We start from the raw sequence: 26,595 nt of genomic DNA, 5'->3' as shown, positions 1-26,595 counted from the left end.
GGACAATTTAAAAAATAATAATTATTGGGGAAATGTAGGTGGCTCAATGGACTGAGAACTAGTCCTGGAGATGGGAGATCCAGGGTCCAAATCTAGCCTCAGACTCTTGACCAGGGGCAAGTCATTTTTAAACCCCTTTGTCTAGCCCTTACCCCTAACTGTTCTGCCTTACAACCAATGGACAGTATTAATGCTAAGGCATAAGGTAAGGGTTTAAAAAATCATTATTTAATGCCTCATATCTATATGGTTGCTAGGTGGTCCAGTGGATAGAAAGCTAGACATAGAGTCAGGAGGACTTTTCTTGAGTTCAAATCCAGATGAGACACTTACTAGCTGTAAGACCCTAGGTAAGTCACTTAGCCCCATTTGCCTTAGTTTCCTCATCTGGAAAACAAGCTAGAAAAGGAAATAGCAAAATACTCTAGTATTTTTGCCAAGAAAACCCCAAATGGGGTCATGAAGAGTCAGATACAAAACTGAGTAAGAGCACATTTATATTGCACTATAAAGTTTCTAAAATACTTTTTATATAATTTCTCATCTAATTCTCTCAGTATTCCAATGAAGAAGGTGTTATCCCCATATTCCAGATTAAAAAAAAAAAACAGAGATCAGGGAGGTCAAGAGACTTGCCTGATATTACAACTAGTAAACACCTAAGTAATCTTCCCTCACCATCAAGTAGAGTAAAAGATGTGTAGAATATCATCCAAATTGAGGACAGACAATGACACAGGTAAAACGCAGTGGAACTGTCTATTGGCTATGGGAGAGGGGTGGGAGGAGGGGAGGGAAAGAACATGAATCATGTAAGCATGGAAAAATATTCTAAATTAATTAATTAAATAAAAAATTTCAAATTATAAAAAATTTGAGGATAGAGAGCTGACCTAAAAACTGGAAAGACCTGGGTGCAAATTCTGCCTCTGATACACATTGGTCATGTGCCTCCAGGGCTGTTACAGCTTCTAAATGTTCCAAGTAAACCTCTAAGATGCTGAGTTACAGAGAATGCACCAAACTTATATTGATAGAACATTATCACCCACTCAGGAGTTTCCTTCACTCATGAAAGAAATCCTAAATTCAGTCCCTATCCTTATTAAGAGGTGAATTATTTCAGACTGTTGCCATTGTGTTTCTTTAGAGGCTGTACCTTTATGTTTCATTGGGTGATTCTTACCTTTTTTTTTTCTGTATTCGGGACCCCTTTGGCAGTTTGGTGAAGCCTATAGGTCATTCCCCAGAATTATATTTTTACATAATTTATGGAAATGTTAGAGCTTAGTGAAAATCCAAATGTATTTTTTCCCTGAATCCAAATTCATAGACCCCACCTGACTGAAATCTATCCATGGACCTCCAGGGCGTCCCAGTCGAGGACCTTTCATTTAGACACCTGTTCCATTGCTGTTAGGGGTTTTAGAAGTGTTTCAAATAAGTTCTGAGTATGAGAAAGCCAGACAAAGGTGGTCTACAGTGGTCTTTGTAATTCTGTTAAAGCCCTGATCATGCCATTTCCACTGGGTCAGGGGCTACCCAATGACCCCTGGATAAAGCTCCCTGGAGAAGACATATATCCCTATCTCCAGAAGCCCACAAGCTCCTCCAGGTGAGTGAGGTTAGATGAGCAATGATCTCACAAGTCTCAGTTTTAGGGGAAGTCTCTGGGAGATAAATGAGTCCTGCAGGCTTAGCAATTACTCTACCCTAAAAAGGCTGCCTGATCAATGGTGAATAATTTTGAACCGAGCAATAATCCATCCTTGGTGATTTCTTCCAAGGCATAGACACGGCTAACTTTGAGTTATCTTTGTTTATGCTTCTCTGCTTTGTTAGAGAATCCATTGAGGTCTGCATAAGAATGGAGAATTATGGCAGAAAATATCCCAAGAAACCACATTCTTCTCTTCTCCCTGCTTGCTCTCTCCCTCCCTCCCTTTTCCCTCCCTCTATCTCTCCCTCTCCCTCTCTCTCTCTCTCTCTCTCTCTCTCTCTCTCTCTCTCTCTCTCTCTCTCTCTCTCTCTCTCTCTCTCTCTCTTCCTCTACCCCCTTCTCCACTACCCCCATCCTTCCGTTTGAGGGAGACTGTTTAAGATCCTATATCCTTGTTAAAAAGTCAATTCTAGACTATCATCCATTGTTGCCCAGGTTTCTTTGTTTCTTGGAGCCAAAATATTTCCAGAACAGAGGAAAGAAACAAGAATGATTGACAGCCCATAGCTGAGCCTCTTCAGCTGCTGGGCTGACAGCCTGGTGACGTGCACACTGGGCTGATGTGGTGGGGAGTGACAGCTGATTGACAGCCCCAGACTGTGGAGACAGGAAAGATGAAGCATGCTCAGTAAGAAGAACGTGCAGGGTTTATGCAACACTGCAGAGCCGGAACATTAACCCATTCGAAATCCGGTGCCACTGTAGAAATGGTAAGAGAGCCAGCTGCCTGTCACTGGCCTGCAAAGGGAAGCTTGTCTCCCTTGTCTGCTAATTAGCTGAGTGCTTTGTATTTATGAAGGAAAATAGTTGTGGCAAGGAAAATAAGGAGCCATTATTATATTTGTAAGTATAACAAATGACCCAAATTATATTGCTGCTAGGCAGTAATGAATGCTCCAGATGAGGGTTTTTTTTGGCAATACCAGAAAAGGTTTGACTTGTGACTTGGGGCATTCAGGTTACCAAATGTCACTTCTGTAAAACTAGAAACTCTGAACAATTGTGGAATTCTCAGAAAGATCGATCCATCTGTCCTTAGAGGAATGTCCAGTGAGCTCTCATTCGTTTCTGGCATCACTTTGAATAATTCCCTGTGTAATTGTATGATCTGTTCTTTAAAAAATAAAATTACCCGGGTACAGTGATTGAGGTAATGATTACATCTCAGAGGATTATTGCTGCTTTCCTTCACAGAGCTCACACATACTGATTTTGCACTTATCCCTACCCCTAATCAACAGTTTCTCCTCCCCCCCTATCCTTTCATCCCAGCTCACCCCCAAAAGGATAAGGAAGTAGAGGAAAAAGGAAAAGGGTTCAGTGACTCCTCACTCCTACATACACATACACTTATTTCCTCGACACAAATTCAGTCCTTTGTCCCTCAAAAGCTGATGGAGTGACTGACTGACTTCTGTGTCTGTCGACATAATTCTCCTATGTGACTAGTCTTACTCTGCCCAAATCTGGAATGCCCTTCAGCTATCATCTAGTCCTGACTCTTTGTGATTAAAAGAGCAAGTTGAGGTCCCTTAGATGATAAAGTGCCTTGGATCTTCTTATATGTGTTATCTCCATCTATTAAAATGTGAGGTCCTTAAGAACAAGATCCTGTGTTCTTTGCTCTGTATCATCTGCACTTAACCCAAATCCTAGCACCACCTTAAGCACTTAATGAGAGCTCTTTTGTTCATTCATCTTTTGTTGACCAAAGTTACAATGATAATAGGTAGCAATGCCAAGACTCAAACCCAGGCTCTCTGACTTCCAAGTCTGGTGTGCTTTCTTCCTATAATATGTTCCCTCTCTTAACTGTGTTAAAGTCATATTTCCATTGGCTAAGGTTGCCATCTGATCTAGGGAAGCCATCTTCCCTTTGTATCAGAAAATCTATTTCGGCAAGAAAACTGAGAATGAGGATAGGACCTAGCTCAGGCCCATCTCCATCTGTAGCCAAGCAGGTAGATGTATATAACTCTAATACCAGAGAGGAATTAGAAATGATCCATCCCTACCTCATGCTTTTAGAGAAGTTCAGAAAAATGAAGGGAGTTATGTGGCAGGGTTCTAACCCACATCTCGTGACACCTAGGCAAGTGTTCTATCTTTGCTGAGCAAAAAAAGGAAAAACATGTACTCACCCATTCACATATTTCCTGTGATTTTTTCTTATTGTTCATCTTATATCTTTTTGTGGAGAGGAGTTATTTATTTTTAAGTAAGTTTTTATTTTCCCCGTTATCTTTCCCCTCTACCTTCCAGAGATCAAACTATTTATAAAGAGGGAAAAAATTAGCACAATTGATTGATATATTGGAAAAGTACAAAAACATGTTCAATGTGTTCACTTTATTTTAAATATGTTCATCTTTTATATATTTCAACTAACAAGCATTTATTTTATCTCCTCACTCCCATTTACACAAAAGGAAATAGAGGCAGAATGGCTAAGAATATGGACAAGACTACTATGTTCATGCAGGGAGTCTTATGGCAAGACTTCTTCCAATTATGCATTCAGTGTATGCTTTTTCTATCATAGGAGTAGGAAATTCTTCATAGTATAAAACACTTTCTGAATCTTAAAATGCTATATGTCAACTATTATTTAGAATTGTGATTATTTCTTAATTATTCATAAAATGTTTTTCCACATCCTTAAATTTAGAACACAAATATCTTAAACATGGATTCTATATTCTATAATCATTTAAATTCCTGAAAGATCACCATATAAGCTAGAAAGAGTTTGTTGTTCCCTTCGAGGAACACAGACTGTCAGCGCCCAGTGCTTGGACTTCTGTGTGCTCCTACTCTCACATACAAGTGAGATGTTCTTCGAGTCCTGATCCATTCTAGTTTTGTGGTATTGTGCATGTAGAAAATCATTGAGGATGCCCAGCTCAGGATGGAGTTGGCAGATATTTCCAATCCTAGCCCTAGCTCCTTTGTATTTTAGAATCTATTGGTTTGACAGATATTATTTAGTGCTTGCTCTGTGCCTACTGCTTTGTGAAGAATGGCAGTGAGAAAGAAGCCCACGACATAGTGCTAATTAGCTCAGAGACTATACACTTTTCTGAGTGGTAGTTATGATTGATAAACTACTTTGCAGATGATATCTTTCCACCGTAGCCCGCCTGGAATGCCAGCTGTGGGGGTCCCAACTATTAACATCTAATAAATGAGATCATATTTGTGAAGTGGTTAGTACAGTGGCTGGCACATAGTAAGTACCGAATACATACTTATTCCCTTCCTCCTTTCTCAAAATGCCCCTCTGGTATCCATCGGGATGCAAAAAGTAGAAAGGAGAAATGGGAAAGACATTGGACAGTTGTGTTCTTTAGGGGAATAGGTGATTAAACTCCTTACAGGAGAGGAAGGGTTTGTAACATTACAAAATAACAGTTAAAAAGGGACTACATTTCCCTCAACTGCTACTTGTTTTAAGTGGCTGACCAGCTGTGGCTAATTTTGTAACCTGCGGTGATTCTCAAATTTATCCATCATGCTTCATGAAGTCATCTATTTGTGTGGAGCTGGTTAAATTTAGGGAGGGATTCCCTTTGCTTTTTTGAGGGAAGTCCTCCCTAAATTGAACCAATTTAACCAACTCTTTTATAATAGGTGACTCCCAGGAATTATGTCTTAGGGGGGCTTGCTATTTTTGCCCCCTTCTAAAATATCCCCTAGAATTATAATACAGGTACAATCCAGACCAAATTGCTTGCCAGCTTAAGGAGGGAGAGAGATAATTTGGATCATATAATTTGGGAAAACTTATATGGAAATTTGTTGTTACATGTAATAGGTAAAAATAAAACATCTTTATAAATAAAATAAAATGAAAAGTAAATAAATAAAATATTGCCCAGAAAGAGCACTGGCAGTATCCCCAGTACCTTCATACCCATACTAACTAAAGGACCCCTTATCATTTCTCTGTGGTTGCTAAGAAGAAAATTTCATCTGCCAAAAGGCAATAAGTATAAAAGAGTTTGGGGGAGCATGATATCTCTCTTGCTTCCGTTCTTTTTCTACATCCCAATTATCAAGCGTCATTAGGTATTTTGAAGAATAGCAAATCAGCATCTCTTTGGGATCCTCTTAAACATTTTATTTTTCCCCTTTATGTTTTCTTTTCCCACATCCCCCTTTCCATTAGCTCTCACAGTACCGCAGCGCTTACTAAATTCTTCAGTTTTGCTTCCTAATATGTGTTTTTATGTATTGTGTATATGGACCTATTCCCCTAAGGTAGAGAGATTGCCCAAGCCACAGAAGCCTCCGGATCTCTGGTTACTGTTTTTCTCTAACCTTTTATTGGTTCTCTTCTCACAGCTGGGTTGTTATTGTGCTTGCTATAGAGGGATTCTGAAAGCATTTTTCCCCTTTTTCTTTCTATTTTTTTTCATGTTGTATCACATGATCTTTAAAAGTCACAGGGAAAAATACAGTTTGCTAATAAATAAAACGTGTCTCAGAACCCATTTTGCTGCCCCCATCTTCTGTCGCCTTCTTGAAAAGACCCGTACAAAAGGCCTGCAAGACAACACCCTAGCAAAGTAGCCTAAAGATAGTGCTTTGTTAAGTTGGCCCTTCTAATTCACCATGGAGAGAAAATCATGCTTTAGTGTTTTAGGTCTGAGGGGTAGCTAACAGGTCAGCTAAAAGCATTGGTAGATTTTTATTCAGATCTGTTTTCAGACACTTTTTTGTTGGAGATGTGTCACTACCACATACAAGATTTCCAAGTTTCCTTGTAAGTTTCAAGCTCAGTTGAGACGTGTTGAGGTCTGCTTCTAGCTATTTGTGTTTTCTATCAATAATTCCCCTCCTTCTGGTATGATCAGTGACTATTCTGCACTGAAATGTGTCTCTGCATGGGCATCTGGCATTAGCACATGCTGTAAAGGTTGGGGTCCAGCTCATATGGCACGTGGCAGGGAAACCATGCTGTTTGTGGTCCACATACTAAATGTGCCTGAGGATTTCACTTATCCAAAGAATAGCTTCTAGGATCTGACTTTGATAGTTAAGACCAATGAGCTGGAACGGAATTTCTGGTTGAAGTCTTTTACTTTATAGATGAAAATTATAAATTAGCTCATCTTTTCAAGGATATGACAACAACAATAATAATAACAACTCATATTTCTATCATTCTTTAAGGCTTAAATAGGACCTTGTTTATGTTATTTGAATCTGACAATAACCCTGTAACATGAGTGCAATTATTATCTCAAATTAATAGATGAGGAAATTAAGAATAAAAAATATATAGCTAATAATTATCCCTATTAGTAGTGTTTGGAACTATTTGAAATAGGCTTTCAAAAGGAAAGGAAGTTCATTGTAAGAATGAAGTATTTCCTGTTAGTAGGTATTAAACTTAAACCCTGAAAATGCTTGAAATGTGAGGCTATGGCAGTCCCTTCCCAGAAAAATTTTAGTAACAAGGACTGGAATGATTTAGAAGATGCTTCCTGGGGCAGAGGGTGACACTAAAGGCCTTCTGGGTGACCCAGAACTAAATTTCAATGATTCTACAAGTCATACTGTTCAACTACACTCTTCATTGTATCATTCATTGGGAATATAGCATCTATATTATGCCTAAACCTTAGAGTACTAAACTATGATGGAAGGAAAAGTGGGGGGTGAGTGAAAATATTTGATAGTTAATTTTTTTTTTATTTTCCCTATTTATCTTGAATTTCATCAGGGTCAGGAGCCCCATTACACTGAAGAGAGCATTCTTGTGAAATTAATAGCCAAACTGAAAGTACTAAGTAAAAAATATTTTTGGCTAAAGCCTGTAGTAAGTATCCCAGACTAATAAATATATTGGCCGAATTTTGAATGGAAGAAAATAGGTAAATAAAATTTCTTCCTCATATGTGGTTTTACTTTGATAAAATAAAGAATTATAAATTGGTATAACATGATTGGAATAGGCATTCCTTTTCCCTCTTCTAATAAACATGATACCACTACTTCATGTCTTTTGTGAACTTTTTTCTTTTTCTAAGGCATTAAGAACTTGTCATTTGAGAACCTGGAAAAAGCAACCTTTATCCAGGAAAGAGAGATCTTTCCTAATACTGCTAATATATGTTATATTAGTGTACATATATATATATATGTGTGTGTGTGTGTGTGTGTGTGTGTGTGTGTGTGTGTATGATTGTCTTCTTTTTGGATATGAAAAATTTGTCTTGCCATCACTCAATATACAGCCCTCTAATGAGGGCCTACTATGTGCCAGGCACTGTGCTAAGAGGTAGAATAAAGACAAAATAGTGCCCATTTTCAAAGAACTTGTATTGCATCTGTGGAGACAGATATATCAATAAGTATAGACATGGTATGTATTTTTTAAAAACTCAAGGTCATTGGGGGAGGTACACTAGTAACTAGGAGAATGAAAAAAGGCTTCCTGCCCAAGTTGAGTTTTGAAAGAAACAAGAGACTCTAATGAGATGGAGGAAAGTAGGGAGATCATCCCAGATCTGAGCAAAGATAGAGATGGGAGATGGAGGGTTATGTGAGGAGAAGAAGAAGGCTAAGTTGTCAAAGGCTTTAGAAGCAAAACAGAGAACTTTATATTTCATCTGGAGGCAATAGGGAGCAACCATTGTAATCTGAAGGCTACTCCCTCAAAGGACTAACATAATCAGACCTACACTTTAGGAAAATCACTGTACAGGCTGATTGAACATTGAATTAAAGTAGAAACTTGAAGCAGGGAAATCAATGAGTAGATATTACAAAAGACCCAAGGATCAACATTTTTGTTGGGATGAAAGGTCTTATATATTTAGTTTAAGTTTAAAAAGTAGGGTTTATGTTTCTTTTATTCGATGTCCTGGAAGTCCACTTGGGCATCCCCATTTAGTGCTTTTGACAAGTATCAGGTAAAGGACAGGAAGTCTTTAATCTTCATCTCTGCCCATTTTTTTATGAGCTTCCAACATCATTTTCTCAGCTTTTCACCATTACTACCCAGATCTCCATTCCATTCTACTGAAGCCTCAGCCACCCAAATTCAGTACATGAGGAGGAAATTTAATAATCCCTTTGTATGAGTGTGAAAAATGAATCTTTGTGGAAATAGCAACTAACCACAGAAAATAAATAAAACTCTTAATTTTTTACATGGAGTTCATTTTTCTCTTTGTAGAGGCAGTTTGGTAGTACAGTGAATGGGAGAGTTGGGCTTAAAATCAGAAAGACCCAAATTCAAAATGGCCTTAGATACTTGACCTCTGTCTCCTTCCATTCTTTAATTATAAAATGAGTACACAATTTCCAAGATTGTTGTGAGTATCAAATGAGAATAAGTTTGTGAAGCCTAGGACACAGTGTTGCTTAACAAATGTTTATTGCCTCTCTAGTCCACTCTTGCTTCCCTCCTGTGCATAATCTAGCTATACTGATTCACATTTTTATTGTGACTCAGACCCACCTGAATTGAAAGCTTACATCTGTATTACAGGTTACAGGGTCATAGATTTGGAGTTGGGAGGCAGTTTAGAGATTTCCTTAAGAACTCACACTCCCCCGAAGTACAACAGATGAATGAGGTGATGTGACTGGTTTGTGATCAATCTAATTGGACCATTGGGAGAGTTGATCTAAATGGCCGATAGTATCCATTGATTTGGCCCTATGATTATAAATGCCTTAAGAACAGTGGCCGTGTCATACTTAGATTTGAATCTTGTCTTGAACCAAGCATACTGTGTTATTACAAATAGTATATATTTGATGAGTGTTTGCTGAATAAGTGAATGAATAATTACTTCAAATGTCTCAATGACTAATTCTGATCAACTGGGATCTTTATATTTTAGTCATTATCCCAATACAACAGCAAATTGACTGAAGCTCTTAAGTTGCCAGTCTCTGCCAGAGACATTTCTCATAAAGGACAAACCCTTTTGCTTCCATTTAGGACCTCCTCCAAACTCCATTTCTTTACCCCCAAATTTGTATTATTGTTATGAAAATCTTAACTTCTTCTGACTTTTTTTATACTATTGGTTTCTAGATAAGTTTTGCCTCTTGTTTTTGAATGATCTCCTTTCAGTATAGTTCTAACTTTATTATAAATGAGTGTATCTTTGGCATCTGATTTTCAAGTTAATGAGCATCATATTCTTTATTTCATGTTTTCCTTATGTGAGCATACTTTGTTTATCAAGATTAGGTAAAATAAAGTGTTTGTTTGAAGGAATGTTAAATTATCATCCTTCTCCAACTACATTAAATATGTGTGGAGCTTGATTTTATTAAGTGTTTGTGGAGGCTACATACCAGAATTACCTATCGGGGTACATATGTTTCATAATTTATTGTTTAATCAAGACAGTCTTAGTGGGTTATTGGAATTCAGGAGCTTACTGAATTCTTTACCTTGATGTATTAAGCTTTTATTATTCATTCTGGCAGAATCACCTTCGCACTATTATTGTATGTTTTATGTTTGTTATTTTCATGAAGTTGGCCCTCACCCAAATGTGAGCACATTTTCAAATGCTCATTGATAGGAATTACCCTCATGAAGTATGCAACTTTGACTTTCTGATGAGTCAATAGGATTTGAAGGAGAGAACAATTCATTCAAAATATACTTTGAAAATAATAATTTATAGGAGAAAAAGAGGGGGGAGAGAGAGGGAGAGGAAGATGAAGAGAGAGAGAGAGAGAGAGAGAGAGAGAGAGAGAGAGAGAGAGAGAGAGAGAGAGAGAGAGAGAGAGAGAGAGAGAGAGAAGGAGAGGGAGAGAGAAGGAGAAGGAGAGGAAGAGGGAGAAGGAGAAAGAGAAAGAGAAGAGTGGGAGAGGAGAGGAGAGGCCAGGAAGCTTGAAATGAAGGACATCTCTTTAAGTCCCAATACAATTGCTCACTTAAACATTTCAAGATGATGTTGGTATTAACCAATGACAAAAAGATTATTAAATCAGTTTTACTGAACTTTAAAAAAGCACCTTTTATTTATCTCCCCCTTTGAAAAAATCTGAATGGCATATTGATCATCTCTTACTGTTTTCATTAGAAAGGTGCATCATCTGCAGTGTCAGAATAGGTTAGCTACGCTGGAAACAATGAAAAAAGATACTCTCAGAATCAAATTAAAGCAAAAATTATACTGTGCGTATACTTTTCCTACCTTATGAGCCTATAGACACATGGGGGTATCTTTGTTTTAAATGTATAGCCAGGAGAAAAAAAAAAACTAATCAAAGTCTCTTAGACAAAGGATTAATTTGTGATAGATTTATTTGTGTCTTTTAATTACCTGTATAAACATCATTTTGGAAATGCCTCAAGAATTGTACTTACATACTGCTACCTGAGAGAAGTGCTTGCCTGTGTAAAACTGTCTTTGTTGAAAAGGCTTATTATGCAAGTGATTTGAAGTCTTGCTATCATTTGTTAAAGTCAAGTGTGTTGATGCAGTTTGCTACCAGGGCATTCACTGAAGTTTAACTTGAATGATTTAAAAAAAAAGTTAATAATGATCAACTTTTTTCAAGGTTACTGGCATAATAAAATTTGAAGATTCTCATGCATATTTACTTTCTTTCAAAGTGAACAGAATAGAAAAGATAAACAGCATTTGATTGATTATATAAGTAAACCACTAATTATAGCCTTAATAATTCTCTACTCTATTAGACGCCCGTGCTCGAATATATTTCATATAAAAGCTTCAGTACTTAAAACTCTATTTTTTTAAAAAGATGGGCCAAAAATCAGTAATTACAAGAGTTATTATTCAGGTTCACAGCAGTGCAGTAGCTATTTTTCACTTGATAATTACCTTGTTAAACTAATGTCAGACCAGCGCCATGCCTTATTTAAGAAAATGGTCCACCAATCCTGTGGAAGCAGACACAGCTGTGGAAATATTAAAAGATTTATTAAATCCAGGCCTATCTCCAGTATTGCCTCATCAACATTTGTTAAGGAAGTTCTGAAAAGTTTTGGATTTCTCATTAGGCATTTTCAGCATCTTTCCCAAGGCTCCATTGGCTCCCCTGACAATCCTGGCTTCAAATGTACTTCCTTCTTAGTAGCTCCAGGCTTATTCTTCAACCCAAGCACCATTTAATTGGCAGGATCTGCATGAATTGCATACAGAGCCTACGGGAATGGAAACCAGGAAAGATGACCAGTCCCTTGAGGAATATAGGATATATATTATACCATCTTCCTTTTGAAAAATAATGTTATTTCATACTTTTTCCTTTTTAGAATTTAAGAGAAAATTAAATCCTTTAAATGCCCTCAAATGTAAGAGGCCAGAGTTGGGAAATAGAGATCCTGACCTACTTTGAGGATCTACTTTCCAAAACTAAGGAATGGAGAAGGAGAAATCACATCTTCTAAACCCTGTCATTTTACAAAAGCAGAAGCAGAGGCAAAGGGAGCATAAAAAATCTTGTTCAGGGCACACAGAGTAGATCAGCATCACAGAAATTCAACTGAAAAGAACCACAGAGAGCATCTAGTCCAACTCATATTTTAGTAGCAATCTTTTCTACAATATTCTACATACAAGTAATCTTCTGGCACCCACTTAAAGTCTTAGGAAAAACCTGGAAGAGATAGAATTTGAAACCAAATGAAGTCAAATATCTCATGGAGAATATCTTTATTTAAATAATATCACATGAATCAGATATTTTCATTCATTCATTCCATAAACATTTATTAAGACTTCCCTGGATTTCTTTAAGTTCCAAAAAAATACTACCTTCTGCAGGACGCCTTCCTTAAACTCTCTTAATTCCATAGCTTTCTCTCTTTTAATTTTTCCCATTTATCCTGTATCTAGCTTTCTTTGGATATATTTATTTGTGTGCTCTCTCCTCCATTAGATTATAAACTCCTTGAGGGCTGGACCTATTTTTTTCCTCTTTTTTTAAATTTTATCCCCAACACATAGCACAGTGCCTGACACATTGTAGGTGCTTAATATATGTTGATTGAATTCAACTAAGTACCTAATTTGTGTTATTATGATGTATATGATCTATTTATATTATGTTATGTTTTAGTAAAGGGAGGTAAGACATATACATAGTCAAATTTTGATATAAAGTAGGTGGATAAGTTCTCTGTGTCTGGCCAAGAAAGAAATCCTGTTTAGCTAAGCTAGGAAAATCAGGGAAGGACTGAAGTAGGTGACATGCTATGTCAAAAGGTATGAGATGATGATTCTAAGCATTAGGGAGAAAAGTGAAGAAAAGCAGGAAAACATGGGACATATTTGGAGAAAAGGAAATAATCCACTTGGGCTAGCTATCAAGGTCATATTGTAAGATAAGGCTTAGAAAGACGGATTGGAGCTGAACTGTAAAGATCCTTGAGCAACACTCCAAAGATTAAATTAGTGGTTCCATGTATTTATTCATAAATTAAACCATGAAGTGATCTCTGTGGAGAGTGAAGTTCTCAATTTTTGCTGCAAAAAAAAAATCTGATTCTCTTTTTTATATATTTCCTGACATTTTTTTTACATTTGTTGTTTTTAATTGCACAGTGATCTCACATTATATTATTATACTGCATTTTTTTAAACCATCCACTGGTGACTGGACAGAAAGATTGTCACCAGTAAATTCTCTGAAGGCAGGATCCAGTGTCTTTGATATATAGATTTAGATCTAAATACTGAAAATAGAGATATGGTTAAAACTATATATATATATATATATATATATATATGTACTTTTTCACTTATTTTATGAGGGGCAGTTAGGTAGTATAGTGGATAAAGTACTAGATCTGGAGTCAAGAAGACTCATCTTAAATTCAAATCCAACCTCAGATACTTACTTTCCATAGGATGCTGGGAAAGTCCTTTAATACTGTTTGCCTCAGTTTCCTCATCTGTAAAATGAGATGGAGAAAGCTATGACAAACCACTCCTGTATCTTTGCCAAGGAAACCCCCAAATGGTGTTATGAAGGGTCACATATGACAGAAATGTCTGAGCAGCAATAACAAGTGTGTATGTATATATATATATATATATATTCATGTATATATACACATGTATGTGTGAATGTAGACATCTGTATGTATGTACAACATAATACAGTGCTTAGCACATACAAAGTGCTTACTGATTATTCTATCTCTCTTCTCTGTCTGCCTACCCATCTCTTTTATGTGACATTCAAGGCTTTTTAGGGTATAACCCTATTTTACTTTTTCTGCATTTTATTCCTTGTTCTTTATTCTCTAGCCAACCAGACTTGACTACTTGCTCCTTCGTGAACCTATCCTGTGGTTTCCTGCTCCGTCCTAGCCCTCAGAGTTCCTAGCCCTTATTTTTCTTGTTCCTTCATTTATACTCAGCAGAAGTGCCTTGAGGTCCAGGAATCTTTCATTTTCTCTTTGTATTTCTTCATCTTTAGAATAAGAGGTTCAGCTAAAATGCTGATGGCCCTCTGATTCCTCTCCTTCACTAGACATGACTTCTCTGGCCTCCAAACCAATGAGTTCCTGCATTTCTGACTGTGCTTTTCAATCTTTACTTGGTATTACAGTTATTATGGGCACGTTCCATGGAAGCACGTTTTGTTATTCTTTGTATAACTTACAGTGTCTACCACATGGTTGGCATTAATGCATTCTTTTAATTGAATTTATTTAAATACAAAATTAGGGGGCAGGTTAAATAGTCAGCCAAACTGAGAAACCCTAGTAAAGTACATAAATGCGTGAATTGGGCAAGTTATCCACATGGGCAGAGGATAATTAACAGTGATTCACCTTTGGGGCGAAAATATCCAAATTACTGCCGAGAACAACTATTCCATGGGCGGCTAAAACCTGAAATGGAGGAATGTCCCAGAAAAATGAGGGGATGTATTAGTTGGGAAAAAAGCATTAGCATTAGACAAAAGGGAACAGGCCATTTTCTCTCAGTAGATGCATAAAGATCATGAATCAGTACCTAGCATGCTGGTTCTAGCTGTGGGAACCATAGACAGTCTTGAAGGACAATCAAAAGACCAGCACAAATGACTGAAGGCCTGGTGGGATTGGTCCATGGGAAAAGAACAAAAGGTAGCTAAGCAACTGTTCCAGGAGAATGCATCGCTTTAGACCTCTTGAAACCTTTCAAGCCCGCTAATTGTGCATTTGGAGTAATGGTAACTGGGAGCATTAACCAAATGGGAAGAAATGAAAGAAACATTCAAACTGGATATCAAGGTGGAAAAAATTCAACCTCCTCGTCATCCACCCAACATGATAGAATTGAATTTTAAGGAAATTTTAATTTAATTTAATTTTTTATTTTTTTATTTTAAATTTAATTTAGGAAAATTTATTTTAAAATTTAATTTAAAGGAAAATTTAATTTAAAGTCGAACCAACTATTAATAAACCCCATCCTGGCATGAGGGGCATGATTGACCATTCAGGATGAATCCAATTAGCAAATATTTATTGAGTGCTTATTGTGTCTGTTGTCTTTGACTTGTCTAACTATAGCAGTAAAACGTCTGGGACTCCAGTAAGTCATCTGAATCCAGCTGTTTTATTGTGTTGGCTCTTTGATAATAATCATTCATGAATAATAATTCCTATTTTAAAATTAAATTAAAAATTTAAACAATAAATCTAATTTTCAATAATAATTCCTTTTGAGGCAGTTAGGTGGCTCAATGGGTAGAGAGCCAGGTCTGGAGATGGTAGGTCCTGAGTTCAAATTTGATCTCAGATACTTTTTAGCTTTGAGACACTGGGTAAATCACTTTACCTCCATTGTCTAACTCTTCCTGCTCTGCTGCCTTGAAACCAATATACAGTATTGATTCTCAGATAGAAGTTAAAGGTTTTTTTAAAAATAAAAAGACCCTGCATCTTTGGATCTGCCAAATATAATGCATTTGTATTATTTTAAAATTGGAGCACCATCTTAAGTAAAGCTATAATGAGGGCATACACCGATCTAACCCCTTCCCAGTATACACAGCAGGTTTCCTTACTTGAATCCTAGAAGATAGACAGCATGATCACTTTTCTCATTTTCCTGTTCTGCTGAAAGGACAGTTGGGTAATTCCTTCAAATTACTGATAAACAAATGCATTCTTGATTCCTGCAGGATGGGAAAAGGACAATAGAACAGATCCTGAAAGGAATGAGTTGTAAATGACTAAATTCCCCCTCTTTTGGATAGTTTGATCAGGTAATCAGAATCCCAAGAAATCTCAGAGAGCTAAAATGATAAGTCAAATCTATCAATGATGTTTAATAAGGATAGATGGAATTATACAATGAAAGAATCTTAGAATTATTTCCTACCAATTGCTCCTACCAGACTCTTAAAGAATTATCATTCTGCCTTGACTTTAAGATCCTTTTTGAAGGGAAATAGTCTCTTAATTGGGCAGCTGATTCTATTTCTGAACAGTTCTAATCATTACAAAATTCTTCCTTAGAATGAGAAAAATCCTTTGCCTCTTGTAACAAGTTCCACCCATTGACCCTCGGTTTGTCTTTGAGGGCTAAGCAGATTCAGTCTAACTATAGTCCTATATTTGAACCATTCCTACTTTTCCCAACATCTTCTCCAGATCATTTCAACTTGTTCATGTACAGAGTGTTTTCACCATCTTTAGCATCCATTTCTGTTCAGTTTATGCCTTTCCTAACATGACCTACCCAAAACTGAAAGCAATGCTCCCAAAATGATAACCCCCAAAGTGAAAATACAGTGGAATTATCATTCTTCTACAGATTTTACCTCTCTCAATGCAGGACAGTTTTAAGTTTTAGGCTTCAGCTTTTTCATGACCAGGAATGTTATTGACATGAGTTTTTAGCATCTCAAGGGCCTCAGATCTTTTTTTGATTTGCATGATTTTATAGACATTTCTGTTTCTCTGCTTATCTTCTTTTTCACCTCTGGCCTGGGTTAAATTTTATCTCCTACTTTACTAGGATGGAGGGAGGAAGACCCCCCCCCCATAGTAACCTTTCTATAAAACAACTAAACTTGAGTAGAGAGAATTTGAGGAATATTACTTCTTCTTTGGGCCATTTTTTTTCTTTTGGTTAAAACAAGTATGTTGAACTAGTCAGCCACTAAAGTCTCTTTTAATTTTTAATCTATACTCTTATGAGAATTCTTTGGGTACTCTGAACTGGAACTTTAATTAAGATTTAATTCAAGGTAAGGCTATCCTGAATTTGCTTCTCAAACTTGAAGGTGGCTTTTTGTTGTTGTTTTTGGTTTCCCTTTTCTCTTATTTTTATTTTCTTTTTTTTCCCCAACAATCTGATATCACAATCTATCAGTTGATAGAACTCTTCTCTAAGTCCTCTGTTGAAGCTCCTAATGCAAAAAGATGGATAAAACCCAGGGAAGTTTCTAACGTTGACCAAAGCATAAGATCTTAGATTTATTAGATATAAAATGTATATATTTGAAGAGTTCATCTAGGCAGGTGGCAGGCAATATGAACTAAATGGGAACCCTACACATCCTTTTATTCATTAATCTTTCACATTTTTGAAACACTTTGAAGTTTTCAAAATATTTTCCTCACAAGAGTGGTGAAATTATTATATGGTGAAAACATTATATGTGCATAACTAATATAAAATTCAAACCTGTTTTCTTCCTTCCAACTGAATTCTTCTTCCACTATACCATTGCTACTTCATTTATTCATTTACTTATTCCATTCATTCCTTCATTCATCCATGTATTGATTTGTTCATTTATTCAACAAATACTTAGTGAGTGACTACAGTGTGCTCAACACTACAGGCAACTGAATCTATAAGGATGTCTCATATTTTCTATTTCTACTGTGTACTCTCTTAGTCCCCAAAGAATTCTCAGACCATGCAAAGACAAAAGCGCCTCTTACACATTTGCCATTATTAATCCCAGATTTTCTCCAGCAAAATCCAAATTATTTTTTATGTACTGCACAGCTAAGAATCAAAAGTAATAAAACCTTGTAGGTTACTTCTAATCTTCTGTAACATATCTGACTATATCACATTATAGCTGCAGAAAAGACAATTTCTATTTCAACATTTCAACTTTTTATAATAAAGCTCTTGTTTTTATGAAAAATTATCACATTCACATTCTCTAGTTACACTGCCACAAGTTTAGTATGTGCCAATGATACCATATTTTGTTGATGTTTTGGGAAATTTTATTCTATTCTATCTTGAGGAAAGTTTTTTTTTTCTTTATAAATTCATTATCCTTGAAGACTTTAATGGAATAGCATCCTAGTAAGCTAATGGGATATGTTTAACCAAAACCAGTCACTCATATTGAAGACTGACTCCATAACCAAATTCTCACAAACAAAACAGAGCCTACCATTTGAGGCTATTTCAAGGCCTCAGAAACTCTGCCATTTCCAAATAATTGGCTTTAAAGAGAAAACAGTTCATTAATTTATTATTATAAGTAAATTATTTGCATTATAATTTTCTTTTTAATTCTCATTTCTATTACCATTTTACATATGAATATTTAAATTTTTAAAAATATTTTATCTTGCATGTAGATTTGCACAATTTTTAATTTTCATTTTCTGAAATTTTGCAATCTATGTTTTCTCCCTTGCTCTCACCTTTACCCCCTTCTCCACTCCCTCAAATGCAGACAATATGATGTAGGTTGTACATATATTATCACATAATAATACATATTTCCTTATTCATCTTAATGAGAAACAAGATGTGTATTTTCTACTCTAGATCAAAATAGACTCTTTTCTCTGGGAAAAGTGCTAGTTCTCTACCACCCAAATTAACTTATACTGAACTACTACATACATCCATAGATATGTATATAGTATGCATTTGTATTTGTCATGTATTTGTGTTTATCAATTTTATAATTGTGCTACCTATTTATGTCATCCTGATTAAAATATAAGCTTCTAGGGAGTTGGATTTGTTTCTTTCTTGATACTCATATCTCCAGCACATAAACATAATGTTTGATACATAATAGGTACTAAATAAATACTTTGATGATTGAAAAAGCATTAAATGTTCAGTGAAAGATGTGAATTTAACATAAGAAAAATCTCCCCTAGAAGTAGTTTGATGCAGTAGAAAAACTTTGGATTTGAAAGCAAAAGATCTGACTTTTCTATTGAGTACCCTCTATTACCTTGGGTAAGTGATTTAAACTCTTTGAGCCACTGTTTCCAAATTTGTAACATGAGGGGTATGAATTATGTGACTTCTAGCTCTTTAGCTATGTCCCTAAATCCAAACTTAAGTCCATGAGAGGTAGCAGTACTCAATATTGAAGTGGTCCGCTTTGGATTCACTTCAGATGAAAGGGAAATGTTCAAATAATAGTATTTAGAGCTGGAAGGAACCTGAGAAATCATTTTATCCAACCACTTTATTTTACAAATAAAAGAGTCACAGCAGAGTGATTCACTTAGCAATACCCTGAGAGTATTGTACTGGGGTTTGAACCCAGATCCACTGATTTTAAATGTAGGGATCTTTCCACTACCTCATCCTGACAACTAATGAGGATTGATATTGAAAGCTCTTTGAAGACTTCCTAGGATTTGGGGGTAGTGGGAACTGTGATTGAGAATAGGGGTCCAGTTCTGTGATTTTATTGGTATAGGGATCATATTACTGAAAGTCCTTCCTGTATTCTGCAATTCATATGTTGGCAGTTTTTTTGAGTTTTTTGGTGCCAAAAGATTAAATGACCAGCCCTTGGTCACACAGTTATTCCTGTCTCCTCACCTACCAAATCCTGTTGAAGGAACTAGAGTAGGTTAGTAAGTGAAGCTGAGAACTTCTTCAAAGTGGAATTAGGAACACAATCTTCCCTTAATAAAATTGGTTTGGTTCTATAAAACTGTTAATTTTGTACAGTTCAAACAAACAGGTGCATTATGGGTTAAATACATTTTGTGGGCTGGCCAGGGAACCCAACCACCATGTAGAACATTGTTTGTGTCAGAAAATATCTCAGAGTTCCAAACAACCAACTTAGAAATGAACTTTTGGAACACAGCTCGCTTTTAAGTTGGGGGCCGCCTACATTATTAATGTGTTGTTCCTTAAATACGAATCCACTCTTTGGAGAGTTTGTGCTTGGAGTTGTTTTCCAGTGCTGGTAAAGGATTTGACCAGAGCCATTCATGCTCTAGGCTTCTTCTGATGAAAAAAACAAAACAAAACAAAACAAACAAACAAAAAACAACCCAGGTAGGGTTAGTAGTACAGGCTGTTGTTATGGAACAAAGTAAAACTAACTAGCATATGTTGGGGAATCAGCCCTGTAACCTTGATCTCGTTAGTATTTTGTGCTAAGCAAGGGAAAGAATGGATGAATAATGAACCATTGACCTTGCTGGCTTTGTTTCATCTCCCTTAAGAAATTTTCTAACTAAAAATGAAATAGGTAGATAGATAGACAGACAGACAGACAGACAGACAGATAGACAGATAGAGATAGATAGATAGATAGATAGATAGATAGATAGATAGATAGATAGATAGATAGATAGATAGGAAATAGATATGGTTTAGTATTTGAGAGGAACTAAAACAAATTAGTGTGATAATATACTTAAGACAAACCTAGGTCTGCAGATCTTAAAGTAGCAATAAAAAGGTAGTCTTTTGCAGATGCTGGCCATTTCATAGGGAAAAAAATTATAACATCAAAGTATTATTGCAATAATGAGTAAAGAGAGATTCTTTTGGCTTATGCAATTTTAAATAGTAATCACTTTGTTTCATCTGTAAACTTAGAGATTGTTAAAGTTGGATACAACATGATATAGTGGCAAGAGTGGAGGACTTGTTTGTATCAATAGAAGCAAGTTTGAAAATTGACAGCCATTTACTTCTAGTTGTAGAAGATTAAATTTGATCTGTAAGATCTCTCTAGCTCTAAATCCTCTGAAGAAATCACACTCAGTTCAATGTCCTCATTGAATAGATGAGGAAATTGGGGTCTGCACCCAAGTCTCTTATATCATAGTTTACCACTCTTTTCTGACTGAAAATGGCAAATTGGAGTCACTGAGGGCCTTGTTGACTGTTCAAAGCATAATTCATTGATGTTCTTACTCTCAGTGGGATACTAGAAAATACCCAATTGGACTAATGTTAAAAAATTGTCTCTATATGTAATTGGGGAAAAAAGGAAATATTAAAAAAATACCCAATTGAGAAAAATATTAATTAACTTTGGGAAATTTAAAGTTAGAGTATTTCTTGGAGATAATCCAGTCAAGAGATTCTTAAGTTTGTATCTGTGGAATTGTTTTTTAAACATATTTGAAAACTATATTCAAATATAATTTTATTTTTAATTTTATATATCTTATTTTATGAACTTAAAAATACAATTCTGAGAAGAGATCCATGGGCTTTGTCAGACTGTCAGAGAGGTCCATGACACATACCCACAAAAGTTAAGAATCTCCAAGTTCATCCATTTCTTTCATTTTGCAGATTAGAAAACTGAGTTCTAAAGAGTTGCTAAAGATGACATAAGTATTAAATTGAAGAAGTCGCATTTAAATTCAAATCATCTAAAACTAACTCCAGGGTCCTTTCAGTCAGTTAAATAAGTCAACAAGTATTTATTAAATACCTACTAAATGCCAGACACTGGCTAAATACTGGATATATAAAAATAAGAAGGTAACAGTCCTTGCCTTCAAAGAGATTACATTCTACCACTTACCATAATGCCATGCTGCATCTTTCCTTTAACCATTATTCTCCCATACGAATCAAGTTTTCTTCTCTTTTTTTCTAATATCTAAAAATGTATCTAACCTCAGTCAAGTTCATTTTCCCAAACAGTGACTCTATTCTCTAACCAAAGGAACAAACCCAGCCAACTGCTGGCGTCCCCCATTTCTTTCTCGTGAACTGGAAAACATCCATCAGAGGAAAGACACAGTTGTCAGGCCAAAAGTACACAGAGGCTTGTAATTTTGTGAGTTGAAAATGCAGGTTTCCGTTTTGTTTCATTTAGATGTTTGTTTGTTTTCCAGATCCTCCACAAGGTTAAACTGCCATGTGGCCCCATGCTTATAGAGTTCCAGTCTATCCATTGGTATTACTGAGGTTTAAGTTGGTTTGTTTTCTATTTCAATATTCTGAGAGAAAAATCTCAACTCTTGGTCTCTTTTATTCTTTGTAAAACAAAATTCTCCTCTATGGATTACGCCTTGCCTCATATTTTCCATTTTAACTTGCACAACTACACCTACAGTTGGTGATAAGTTTTACAAGACAATTTCCATGCTAGCCATGCTACCTAAAATGCTATTCTGGCCTTGCATAAAAATTAAACTTATTAATGAGTTAAATTGGTAGAAAAATGCACTGTGGTGAGACAACTGGTGACGTGAATGATGTAGGCTAATAATCATATGTTGCATAGGATATGGGGCTGCTGTGGGTTTGGAAACCGTGACTATAAATGGTGGGCAGCCTTGTACTAAAATCCACACTAATGAAGAAACATTTGAGACTCAGAAGGAAATTAAAAAAAAAAAGAGTCCCTATTATTACCATGAGTGCTGACGTGTGTGGTTCTTTACCTTTTTAGGACTTTGTGTTGGAATGCATAACTAATAATTGTATTTGCATTTGTAAAAGAAAAATCCTGGTAAGTCACAAACCCTTTTTTCAAAGGCTAGGCTGGGGGTCTTGCAGAAAGCTGGCTTTCTTGAAACAACAGTTTATTAGAGAGAGAGAGAGATGCTTTCTAGTGTGTGTCAAGTTCACATCGATAATAAGGCACATTGGAATTTGGGCACCAGATGATGGATAGGTTAAATTGTTGATAGAAAATGGTTTCTTAAGGAATGGGTGCAGTTTGTTATGGAAGCTCCATAAATTCCTGTTGAGATTTTGTTTGAATTTCATCCATAGCTGGAAGGCCAACTGGGTGGATTTTGAAAAGCTTTGCCTCAAAGAGCTGAAAAATTGCATTGGTTTATTTCTCTGCAACAGAACTAAAACAGGCAAAACTTGATGGACAAACAAAGGCCTAAAAGAATTTGAGAGGCCCCAAAGAGCCCAGACAAGTGCCAGACCCTAGAGGAAGCCATGTGGGTGACTTGATGGAGTAATCTCAGAAGTCTTCCAAGCCTTTGACATTTAAAAGACAAACCAAACAAAGTAAAAAATAAAACAAAACAAAAACATAACTCCAACTGACAGGCCTGAACAAAATTATGGAATTGGTGAGGTTTGGCTTGGGATCCTTATCCCCACTTCCTCATCTATGCCTTTCATTCCCTGTTCTGAATCTCCCTCTCCCCAACTCCTTACTCCATCAGTGCTTCCTTTATGCTGGAGGACCAAAGTATAAGTACAGTGAATAAGGATCCATGTTCCAATTTAGTCCTTTATTTCTTACTCTATGGAGGGTGAAGAGTTCCTTCAGGAACCTCCATTTACAAAGGGCACCCATGCCAGGCAACTCTTAATTTCTCACCAGGCTATACTTCTCCAGACTTCTCTATCTTGCCCTTATAATTTCATCATTCTGAAAGATCATTTCAGCCCTGAAACTCATACATGGTTGGTACCCTTTGTTCTGAGCTCTTCCTCTGAATGGAGAGTGGAGAGCTCCTTTCAGACCTTCGATTCATTTAAGGAAGGAGCTGTAATGATGGGGAGTAGGACAAAAGAACCTTTGGGGGGAAATGGAATGTTGAGAGCTCTACAGGTGTCCTACTCCCCATCATTATTACAGAGCTCCTAATTTCCTAATTTCCCATACAGATACACTCTTCTGGCCTTACCCATCATGCTCTCACATTCCTTCCTTCCCTTCTGATCCCTTCTTTTTATCTTTTGTGAATTGCATTCCTTCATAAGATTGCAAGATCCCTGAAGGCAGGGGCTATCCTTTTTTTTTTTATTTCATATTTTTATTTCGAGGCTAATAGGGCTTAGCACAGTGCCTGGCCCATAGGAGGTACTTAATAAATATTTAGTGACAGATTGACTGACATTCAAGTTTCCAATCCCTCTCCCTTCAGGTGATAGCCTTAAAAGATTATCTGGTGGGCAGCTTGGTGGCTCAGTTCATTGGGACCCTGGACCAAAGATGAGATATCTTGGGTTCCAAAGTGAACTCAGACTGGGTGACCCTGGACCCATTGCCTAGCCCTTGCTGCTTTTCTATCTTGGAACCAATACATAGTATTGATTGTAAGATGGAAGGTAGAAGTGTTTTTTTTTTAATTATCTCAAACTCCTAATCATTTCTTTGTATTACCCTTAGAATTCTAGTTTTCAATCTGGAAGGGATCACAGAAATCATTGATCAGCTTCTCTCATTTTATAGACGAGGAAACTGAGACCAAGGGAGGTTTAGAGATTTATATATAGTAAGAATCAGAAGTAGAATTTGAGTCTGGATCCTTCTCCAAATCCATTTCCCCCCATTGTAACATGCTTCTACCCTCACAGAGATATTTTCATTCAAAAAAAATTCTCCCTTAACTCAAAGGACTCACTAACTACTGATACTATTTCAGATTTATATATTAGTCTCTCTCAGGTAAGTGATTATTAGTTTTATCTGTAATGTTTTCCTTGGAGGGAAATACATATACATGTATACACATACACTCATATACACATATTATACATACACATGTGTATTAATATATATGTATATATATATATATATATATATATATATATATACACTGAGACATACACAGTGGCTCACAATTTGGCAGAGAAATAGCCATAATTGTGATGCACTTGAAAAAGCATGAACTATTATTATCTAGAATGATTATGCAGATGAAGCTGCAGTGGGATAGAATGCCCAATTCCTGGGCTGTAAACATCCTCAGCTAAAAGTGATCTGTAGCCTCTCGGGTACAATAATAAATTCTATAGATGCTGGGGTCTATAAAGTTCTTTCCCTAACATACTCAAGTTGATAATGGGGTAATAATACCCTATTTTAAAGAACAGAAAACTTAGAGACAAAATAACTTACCTATGATCAAATAGCTATTAAATACCAGTCTTATCTAGCATTCCAATCCAAGCCCCATGAATGAGAGAACCCCGCTACTTCTCTCTCTTATAGCATACTTTGTTGGTGTACTTATCCTCTTATTCTTGTATTATATTTGCATTAATAGCTTATCCCCCTCTCTTAGATCATAAACTCCTTGAAGACACAGAGTATGCTTGATTTATATTTCTATATCATCCTCCCCACAAGCACAGGGTCTTGTACTTAGAGATGCTTAGCCTATTTTTGGAATAGCCAATAGACTTGCGTCCACTCTGTGCTGCCTCTACCAGATTCCCCAGCTTCAGCTTCAGCTCCAACATTTGGTTTTGTGAATATTAGATCTAGCTTTTATGCCACACCCAACCCTTAGTTCTCCGGAACCAGATCAGGAAAGCGTTATGGTGATTGGGACAACTTCTGGATTTGGGGTGACCTCCTACCCTGTCTGGCAGGCAGGCTCAACCCCTTGGAGAAGATGAGAACAAAATAAGTTTCTTTGTGACGTTACTTGCTTCTTTCCCAAATGTTAGAGGTGTGTTTTTGTTGGCGTTTTGAAAATTTTCAGCGATGGGGATTACCAGAAGCTGAGTGCAGTCCACATCTCGGCTTTCTCTACCGAGGGGGGGGGGGGGGTAATGGGGGGGTAGTGTTTCTCAAGGACTCTGGACTAGATTGTGAGCGCAAATATTTGGAGGGGCTGGGAGGCTATTCCCTGATATTAAACAGTGATCCTCCCAGGCTCGTTCCCAAGGTGCTGAAAATCAATGATGACGATGAAACATTTTGTTCGATGTTATTTTAGAAAATCCCTAATCAAAACAAGCATAAGTGGCAATGTGTGCTCAGTGGTAGATTTTTGTGTGTTCCTTGGAAAGATGATATTCCCTGGAGAGAGAGGAAAGGATTAGAAATGATAACTCTCTAAATACAGCAGTCTGAGTTTGTGTGTGTGTGTGTGTGTGTGTGTGTGTGTGTGTGTGTGTGTGTGTGTTTATCAGCTTTACAGCAAAAGCTTCATTTGATTTGTGCAGGGAGGTGGATAATAAGGGGAGGCCAGTGAGCTGATTTTTATAGAGTCCGTTTGTAGCTTAAACAAAGATCGGGGATTTTGAGGATAAAGACTGCCTGGAATACAGCGGGATTAGGCGGCTTTATTTTTCAAAGATTTGTTAATTCCCTCCCCCCTGCTCCGCCCCTCCCCCCACCGATGGAAGTGGGTTCAGGGATTGTCATTCACCATGAAAACGGAATTTTTAAATAGAATTTCTCACCGAACTAACTGAAACTCAGCTCTGTCACCTTGGCTGACCCTTTAGAAGCACGAATGTGCCACACTTTAAAGAGTGGATGGAGCGCAGTTAGGATAAACAGAGACTGAATTTAGGAGGCTTTAATATTAGAAAGTAGCGGTTGCAGCAAAGTAGAAAACATGGCTTGGATTGAGCCTGTTGAGGTAAAAGATGATTTTCTTCATTCTCTTAAACTCACATTTATATAACACTTTAAAGTTAACAAATTACTATAGCAATTCTGTGGCGTGTAAATAGTTAGCTCCACTGCACAGATTAGGAAACTATCACCGAGAAATGGCTTGTCCATGCATAAACATTTAAGGTAAACTACAGCCAGGACCTGAACTCGGAGTTGCTGACTATACTTTCCACCATTCTATACCATCTCTCTTAGAACAGTATAACTTCAGGGAGCTGTATTTGTTGGGAAGTGGAAGGACTACTGCCCATTCTTCATTTTTCGACTTTAATATTCAGACTTTATGAACTACATCCCCTTCCTTCTCCCATCTATTTTCT

General features: G+C 36.6%; 1 protein-coding gene and 1 long non-coding RNA gene across 8 annotated transcripts in view; both read left to right on the top strand.

The window, feature by feature from the left end:
* Window positions 1-26,595, top strand: part of LDB2 (LIM domain binding 2) — a 401,987-nt gene that overhangs the window by 133,714 nt on the left and 241,678 nt on the right. The window lies entirely within an intron of this gene.
* LOC130455042 (uncharacterized) overlaps window positions 1-26,595 on the top strand; it is a 32,394-nt gene that overhangs the window by 1,322 nt on the left and 4,477 nt on the right. Inside the window, exon 1 of the long non-coding RNA XR_008912836.1 lies at window positions 1-26,237. This exon is cut by the window's left edge and continues 1,322 nt beyond it. This is a non-coding gene — a long non-coding RNA (uncharacterized LOC130455042). The remainder of the gene's footprint in view (window positions 26,238-26,595) is intronic.

Source organism: Monodelphis domestica, chromosome 6, assembly GCF_027887165.1.
Source record: "Monodelphis domestica isolate mMonDom1 chromosome 6, mMonDom1.pri, whole genome shotgun sequence".
NCBI classification, from domain to species: domain Eukaryota; kingdom Metazoa; phylum Chordata; class Mammalia; order Didelphimorphia; family Didelphidae; genus Monodelphis; species Monodelphis domestica.
Note: the sequence above shows the minus strand (reverse complement) of the source record. Positions and strands in the feature narration are given on the sequence as shown.